This window comes from Convolutriloba macropyga, chromosome 6 (genome assembly GCF_964194025.1).
Source record: "Convolutriloba macropyga chromosome 6, txConMacr16.3, whole genome shotgun sequence".
NCBI classification, from domain to species: domain Eukaryota; kingdom Metazoa; phylum Xenacoelomorpha; order Acoela; family Convolutidae; genus Convolutriloba; species Convolutriloba macropyga.
In genome coordinates this window covers 72,156,194-72,164,592 of record NC_134473.1, presented here as the reverse complement: position 1 = coordinate 72,164,592, position 8,399 = coordinate 72,156,194, and the positions used below count along the sequence as shown (strand labels likewise).

The following is an 8,399-nucleotide window of genomic DNA, read 5'->3' as shown; positions in this document are numbered from 1 at the left end:
AGGTGTAAGTGAACCTGTACCATGCAATTGGTTGTTACCTAAAGTCTCCTATGTCATTGAATGTATTTTTTAAGGAGATTTCATTAATTTCAAATTTTTTAAATTGTTTTTGTCAACTTTCAGCTTGTTCTCAGAAAACACAGGTCGAAACTTTTTTTCGTATAGAATACAAACTAATTTTGTAGTGGATTGTTTTAGAAAAAACGGTTTCTTGGTTTAGGTACTACGAGATTTTATAAAAAATTTTGTGATTTTTGTGCATAATTGCCCGTTTGGCTGATGTTTTTGTTTCTTTGGTAAATTGCCACATTACCTAACAGCCTAACTGAAAACAATTTAACAAAATTTTTAACTGAATATATTTATTGTTTTCTTAACATATGATTTTAAGGGCTGCGACATCGTTCTCTTACAGTTTGGTAATTTTTTTGCCATTTATTTATTTGTAAGTAATTTTAGTCGTCGTGTGCCAAACATTGGGTAATTATAAGTCTCAGTAGCCAAATATTGATACATAAATGAACTTATTAATTGACATCAATATATAGCTAATGGTTTTTTTGCCTTTCAGTTCAAAGTTTTTCAACAAAAAAAAAACAAATTTATTCTTCAACTAATCCTTCTTTTGTTCTGTTTTGCGTTTTTTTGCCCTATTTTACAATGTTGTATCATTTTCGTTACTAAGCCTCAAAATTACTGATATTTTTAGTGAACACCTGATGTTTTTAGTCAACAGATGTTGACTTGCCGTTCTTGTTTTTTAAATGGGAAACATCCAACATTTGATACGACGCTGTTCCGTTTTTCCCTGCCGAGCTCTTTTTTACGTTTGATCGAAAGAACTATATTTAAGTATTTTTTTATGCTATATGAAATGTTATATGATTTTTTTGCTCTCTTATTCAGAAGAAAACTTTCTAAGTTATTGAATACGTGAATAGTATAAAAACGGTGGTGGTCAAGCAAGCCAATGGGCAAGCAAGCCGAATTTTGAAAATGAGGCCAAGAAAGCCGAAAAATTTTGGGATACCCGTAATTTAATGGGTATTTTAACGGGTGCGAACGCACATTACCGAGCCTCCTTGTTGGTTGAAAAATTTGAATTTACACTTTCAGAGAAAAAACGGCACAAGCGAGACTGCTTCTTACCAATTATTTTATTTGAGATAACATTGTAACAAAGAACACTTATAGAAAAGCTACACATAACTCAGCGTTTTTTTCTGATTCACACGTATAAACATGTTTTATTTTATCTGCAAGTATTAGTACGCACAGAACTTGGAGAAAACACGACGACGAATAAACATTCAATTTTGCTACAGCTATTGTTATCGTTGAGTTTTTCTTTTTGAATTGTAAAACTAATTGAATCATTTTATTAAATCATTTATTTAATTTCGAATTTTGAGCAATGAACAACTCCAGCGACAATTTTTACAGACAAGCATCAAATAACGACTCAACGAATGGAGTGAACAACTCGGCAAAATCAGAGGACAATAAGTCAAAAGATGCAGACGATAGAGGTCAATGGGGGTCATATATTGAGTTCATACTGTCGGCTGTTGGATACTGCATAGGGTTTGGTAACATATGGAGATTTCCATACCGGACATTTGCAAATGGGGGAGGGGCATTTCTTATCCCGTATGCTTTCATGTTGTTTACAGTCGGAATTCCTTATTACTTTTTGGAGCAAGCGTTGGCACAATACTCGAGCAGAGGTAAATTTTAGGTTCTTTATCAATATGAATGACATTTCTGGGATCTATTCTGTTTGCCCCCCCCCCCCAGTGTTTTTTACGACCCCCAGTTACAAATTATATGTTGTTATATAGCACGTTACTATGTAAGAAAATAGCTCGTGCGTCTGGGGGTCATAAAAAATATATGCTCACTAGGCTGGGGGGGGGGACAGAATAGATCCCATTTCTGCACGCTTATATTTATCCATTGAACGGCCGTGGCAAAAAAAGTTGACAAAAATCGAAAAATCAGGTTGGGTGCAACAGCACTTGTCCGTCCTTGGCGCCATTGCAATTAATTTTTTTTAAAAAAAATGAAGCTATGAAGAACTACGATTCATTTGCATATCAATTGTTCCGACCCATTTTGCAGTCTTGTTGACCCTGATGTCTTTGAGAGCCGTGGGAAGGGGGTAATAAATTGAATCAGGCTCATTGATAAAAAACCTTGAAATGATCGAAAATATATAATCGTGGCGTCATTCCATTGAAATTCGTGGCATCATTCCTGTTCATGCTTCAAATATGTTTGTATATCCTGGGGGGAATTCAAATATATTTAAAACTAGAGAATAGTCTTAACGTTACAGAAACCCGCGAAACCTAAAGCAATAATACGTATTATCAAATATAAAATATATAGATGAGCTTGGAAGTGAAAGAACCAGCAATTAGGGAACATTAGGTAAGCACCTTGACAAAGTAAGAAGAAAATTGTGAAATTACTTCTGTAATTAGTTTTACCCAAAATTGTATTTTTTATGCAGCATCAATAAAAAAAAACAATCAAAAAACATTGATTGTTAAAAGACATTTTTATTGCTTTGAGTTTCGGAGAATGAATAGTCGCTCTAATGGTTACACGATCTTAATTATTTAAATAATTTACTCCCATTGATTTATTGCCTTAATATATTCCTATTGGTTTTTTCAATATCTGAATCTGGCTCCAATTTATGCTTTTTATAGTTAATCCGTCTGATCATTACGCTGGCTCATCAACGCAACAGAAAGAAAACAAAACAATCAATGTGAATCTATACTGGTTAGCAATTCAAAACGCTATTTGGTAAAGCAATACGAATGTTATGATTAGCCTTATTCTCACTAGTTTCGTTCCCAGAAAATAGAAAAAGAACATTTATGTGAGCTTCCCCCGAGATAAGCACCTTAACGTTTTAAAACGTCCTTTTAGTAAAATTTCGACGAATTAATTGGTTCCAATACCAGTGTTATAAAGCAAATGTTGCAAAACATGGCGGATTGCTCATTCAGTAAAACTTTATAATGCATGACCAGCAGCCACAAAGCGTTGTAAAATTTTGAGAATATAGTGAAAAAAGATTTAGCTAATCAAAAATCATCAATCATTTTTTTTTTCATCTTCAAAATGATTTGTTCAATTTTTAACAAATTTTAAAACAAACAATATGTAGAATGCAACAATATAGATTCCTTGCAATGCATACGATTGTTCTTTTCTAGTCAATTGCAAATCTGGTTGTTAAACTCATAGCTACTCCCGTTCGTCTGTCGTTTTCTTGGCAGTAATTTTTTTGTTTTATAGGCAAATACAAAGTAAGTCAAAGTAAAAGCAAGCGAAAAGTTATGTAATAGAAATGTAATCAATCAGAAATAATAAATTATTACCGTTACAATCAATACTGCGCTTAATTTTATACTGCATAATGTATTCCAATGCACCAGAAAAAAATACCTCAATTTTTAGACATCTAGTTGGTACGGGCCTCAGCGGACCACTGTCCATGGCCCTGCCTCTCATCCGCTGTGGGATGTAATCTGGAAACCTCGGACCGGTTGTGCCCCCGGCCCGCCAGAGGCAACTTAAAATAAGGGTATCCCAAATTTTTTCGGCTTTCTTGGCCTCATTTTCAAAATTCGGCTTGCTTGCCCATTGGCTTGCTTGACCACCACCGTTTTTATACTATTGACGTATTCAATAACTTAGAAAGTTTTCTTTTGAATAGGAAAGCAAAAAAATCATATAACATTTTATATAGCATTAAAAAATATATTTAATTATAGTTCTTTCGATCAAACGTAGAAAAGAGCTCGTAGGGAAAACATAACGGCATCATATCAAATGTTGGTTGTATCCCATTTAAAAAACAAGAAAACTAACCTTGCAGTCGTAACTGCGAAATATCGTTGCCCTCTCAACATATGAGCCGTGGTTTTTTCTTGCCTACTTGTGGTTTTTGCGTGAATTCAATTGTCATTCGTAGTCCGCAATCAACCAGCTTCGGTTGGGGTGGCAAAGTTAGCAATCGTTTGAACCAAAAATTGAAAATTTCTCATTAGATCTTACAAATATCTGTTACAAATACATGTGTCTCTCTATAGCAATTCTATTATTATGTCAAAAAGAATGCTGATCGATAAATATGAGAGAAGTTTCATCGTTTAGCCTCTTAAGATCTTATTCATCATCCTGCCAATTCCTACTCGATCAAAATTTCATTATTGCTGGATACGTTTTTAGTGTCTTCCTTAAAAGTGTCACCCAATGTCGGCTGTTTTACTTTTTAGGTCCCACGGCTATTTGGCACATTTGTCCTCTGTTCAAAGGAATTGGTTACTCCATGTTCCTGCTTAATTTCTTCGTGGCTATTTACTACAATGTAGTTCTGGGTTGGGTCATCTACTACCTGGTCAATTCATTCACAACCCAACTGCCCTGGGATGGTTGTGACCATTCCTGGAACAGCGACCACTGTAACCAGCCACTCAAATACTGCATAGAACATGTAAGGTCTTTTCAGCTAAAGGTATCTGTTAATTTCAGTCAGAACTCAGGTTTAATGAAAAGTCAGGACCCTGGACACTACCAGACCCTCTGGCTCGAAAAGCTTCTGTCAGACCCGTGAAAAAAAAAAATCTCGTCTTTGGTTGTGATGCTGGACAGTGATTTTTAATCAATTTTGCCCTCTCCCCCCTCCCCAAAGGGCTTAAAAGATAAGTGTATGTGCGGACCTGTTTCTAACATTCAGTCAGCTTCAAAACTGAAAACTGATTTAAAACAACATTTTCAGAATATTATTTTTCAGTACTGACGCAGAACGCTTTCATAGTTTCTGCATCGATTCTGAAACCTCTCTGAATCAGAGTAAAATTCAGAATCAGTGTTCCATGAATTTCTATGAATCAGAGGAAAACTTAGAATGCATCCCTGAATAAGCTTTGAATCAGAATGAAAATCAGTACTGCAGACACGCACAAAAAAACTTAATTTACATTCACTAGTATTTGTGCTTAAAAGTATGCTGATTTATATCAGATTAGGAATATAATAAATTTAGCTTAATCAAACTAGTTTTTTCAATCTTTGTTAAAACCGCCAGTTGACTGTTTCACTTTTATTAAAAATGATTTTATTCAATATCTCAATTCACAACAAAATCTGTTCTTATTTGTTTATTTGTTCAGATTAAGTGAAAACACACCTTCCCGTTTTTGATTTACCTACCTATTGAGAGAGTTATCGGAATTGGGTCGGATAGCATTGCTTTCCCTTTAAAAAAAGTTTTAAAGATATTAATAAAATATATTGGAGCTGTTTTGATGTATTTTGAACGAAAATTTCACTTAAATAATCATCGTTTTTCAATGTTAAAAACGGTTTCCCATCAATTTTATTTATACTCCTTGGACTAAATTTTACGTTTAACCAGACATAAATTTAAAGCTCCTATTTTTTACTATTTTAAATCTCTTACGTTAATCATTAAATTTTAAAAAATTCAGTTCTTTTTGTTTGAAGGATAAAGGCAGACCCGAGATGGGTTCCTTTTACAGCCTTAAGGTATAAATAATTAGGGCTACATATTTCTACGCGCGAAGTAGGCTTACCTATATCTCTAAGACTAACCGACTCAGTAAAGCACTGAAGGTGTACTTCAATTATAACGATGTATAAAAGAGTTAACACTGGAGTCAGAGGTATACACATCGTGCAACTACTCTATTAGATTGACTATAGTTAGTGGAGTTCTCTCTATATAAAATAGAATAGTGTCTTCTCAGTCTCTGATTGGATGGAGGTGTACATCCAGTATTTCTATTGCTACAGGATGGAGTGATGGATGAATACGTGTGTCGCTATGATCTTGCAGAAAGAGACCAGTACTTCATTCACCATGACAATAATTGGACCTCATCTGCCGAGGAGTTTTGGGTCAATAATGTCCTGTCTCGTTCCTCTGGCATTGACGATGTCGGATCCTTCCTAGGACCCCAGTACGCGGCGTTCGTCCTGGCACAAGTCCTCATCTACTTTGTCCTAATTAAAGGTTGTAGATTCTTTCGATCGAAGCTTTCTTTGGAGACGATACAGATTTCGGCTAAAGCTTTTCTATCAATTCACGGGTGAGGCTGAATTTGACTAGTTGCTTTTTGCTGAATCCAATCACGAAACAAAAACTAAGGTTTTTTTTCCTCGCGGTACCGTTTTTCCAGTTGCTCTTTTTTCTGTTTTTTGGAGAAACCAGTAATTTTCTAAAGTTCTTTTCTTCGTTTACCGTAAAATGTGAGACCTCTAATTCACCCAGGTTTAGATGCGCGACACTAGACCGCTCTGATGAAACCATTTAGGTCGCACATCGGTGGCGTGGTGCGACCAAAAATACATGGTCTGGGAAAAGCTTGAGTCGCCCGATGGTCTGGACAATGGTCGCACTACGGTCTGATCATAGGGCAAAATCTGGGAAATGGTCTGATAAGAGCGGTTTAGGGTCGCGCACCTAAACATTGGCAATCATAGTTGTTCCCATACGGGGCAAATGTTGTGGGAGAAACTCATGCAGCAATTTTTAATCGACGGTCTTCAATATCTTTGATCGGCAGCTCACCTTTTTTCAGTACATTGGACAGTTTTCTCATGCACGTTTATGCCGTGCTTACAAAACGTTCTAAATTTAGTTAGGCTCCCGGATCATAGTAGCATTGTAAATCAGCGCTGAATCATAGTATTTCTCAGTCTGTATTTTTACTGATCATGTCACTTTTTACCATGAAAAGTAAATTTAGACATTTTTTTTATATCCGTTAAAGTACTAATATTGTTCATTTCCGGGTTTTCAACTTTGTCTGTTGTCAAGTTGAGCAATCCATCAGGGTCATGGGTCAAGCACACTTGTTGTTTGTTCGCCTACCTTTGTAAGCAATTTCTTGAAGTTCAAATGCGTTGCAAAAAGAAACTTTATTTATGATAAATTTTTGTCCATAAAACGGACCATGAAACTTTTCTTTTATGGCGTTTTATGGTACTAACGTTACTTTGAATGATTTTTAAATTTCGACATTTTATGCATGGGAAACAATTGCTTTAAGAACAGTTGTATTTGCTGGCCTGCTCGGACCCTAGTGTGCACACAGTTGGCAAGATTAACATTTCAGATTTAAATTACTGGATTGCGGTCGGGGGGGGGGGGGGGGGGGGTTCCAGACGTATTGCTAACTCGATGTATTACGACCCTACAGGGTGGGTAATAGCTGGGTAATTTAATTTTATTTATACTCCGTTCGGTGCAATCTAAAGCATCCCATAGCATATCAGTCCTGAAACATTGTACTCCATTTGTATATCGTCAACCCAGAACCGTATCTGTTTTCGTCGGAGCTAAAACTAAGACATTCAAACAAAACTCCATCTGCTATTTCAGTCCAAATTTGTCTGTTTTTGGCGTGTATTTTCTGGTTTTGGCGGTTTTTTTTTATAATCTTAATACGTTTCTTGCAATGTTTTAAGATTGTAAGTCATCGTCATGCTCAAAAAGTGCATCGTCCAAAATTTAAATTTTATTTTTTAAATTTTCATAATTTTTCATGATTTTGCTATGAACATCATGGGAATCAAAACCAAGAATGCTCAGTCTATTTTCAGAAAAAGTATATATGGGACTTATACTGAACATCATGCGTTGGATGATACTCTTAAGATACACTGATAGAGTACTGGGCCGACGATATACAATTGGAATACCATGTTTCAGTAATGATCTACTATGGGACTGGGGTCCGGGTGGTGTTTAGAAACTGCTTATCGCCTTTTACCGTTCATCAACCAAAGTCAAGCCAAGTTTTTTTTCTCACTCTTTTATGATTAGTTGATTTTCATAAAATCCCTGTATGGACGTTTTAATACTGCTAAATATTTTGTGGTGGTCAATCCGGTTAAACACAGATATTTCCCGGTCGACCCAGGCTGTACACAGATATAAAAGTTTAAGAGATCCGGATTTTTTGTACGTTTTCTTGACTGTTTAGGCGTTGAGTCCTCTGGCAAAGTAGTGTACGTGACAGCCACAGCCCCCTTCATCCTCCTATTTGTTCTGTTTGTGAGGGGACTCACCCTCCCTGGAATGGCCAATGGACTCAAGTTCTTCATACAACCAGACTTCAACAAACTCACCGATGTCACCGGTTAGTAATGGTCGTCTGAAGAAATGCATTACCAGCAAAGTTTTCATTACGAGCTTAAAACCTTGTTCAAATTTGTCGGAGGTTTTTTCTTGATCAATTTTTGCATGCATAATTTTAATAGCTCTGCTAATTAGTTTAAAACCTAGGTTTAAGCCTATTTAAGAAAGAAGGTTAATAAGATTCACAACTCTAATTTTACAGAACCCGATA

The 8,399-nt window shown here is 35.8% G+C and overlaps 1 pseudogene; it reads left to right on the top strand.

Annotated features, from left to right (window-relative positions):
* Positions 1 to 1,281: 1,281 nt before the first annotated feature.
* LOC142341188 (sodium- and chloride-dependent glycine transporter 2-like) overlaps positions 1,282 to 8,399 on the top strand; it is an 18,617-nt pseudogene continuing 11,499 nt past the window's right edge.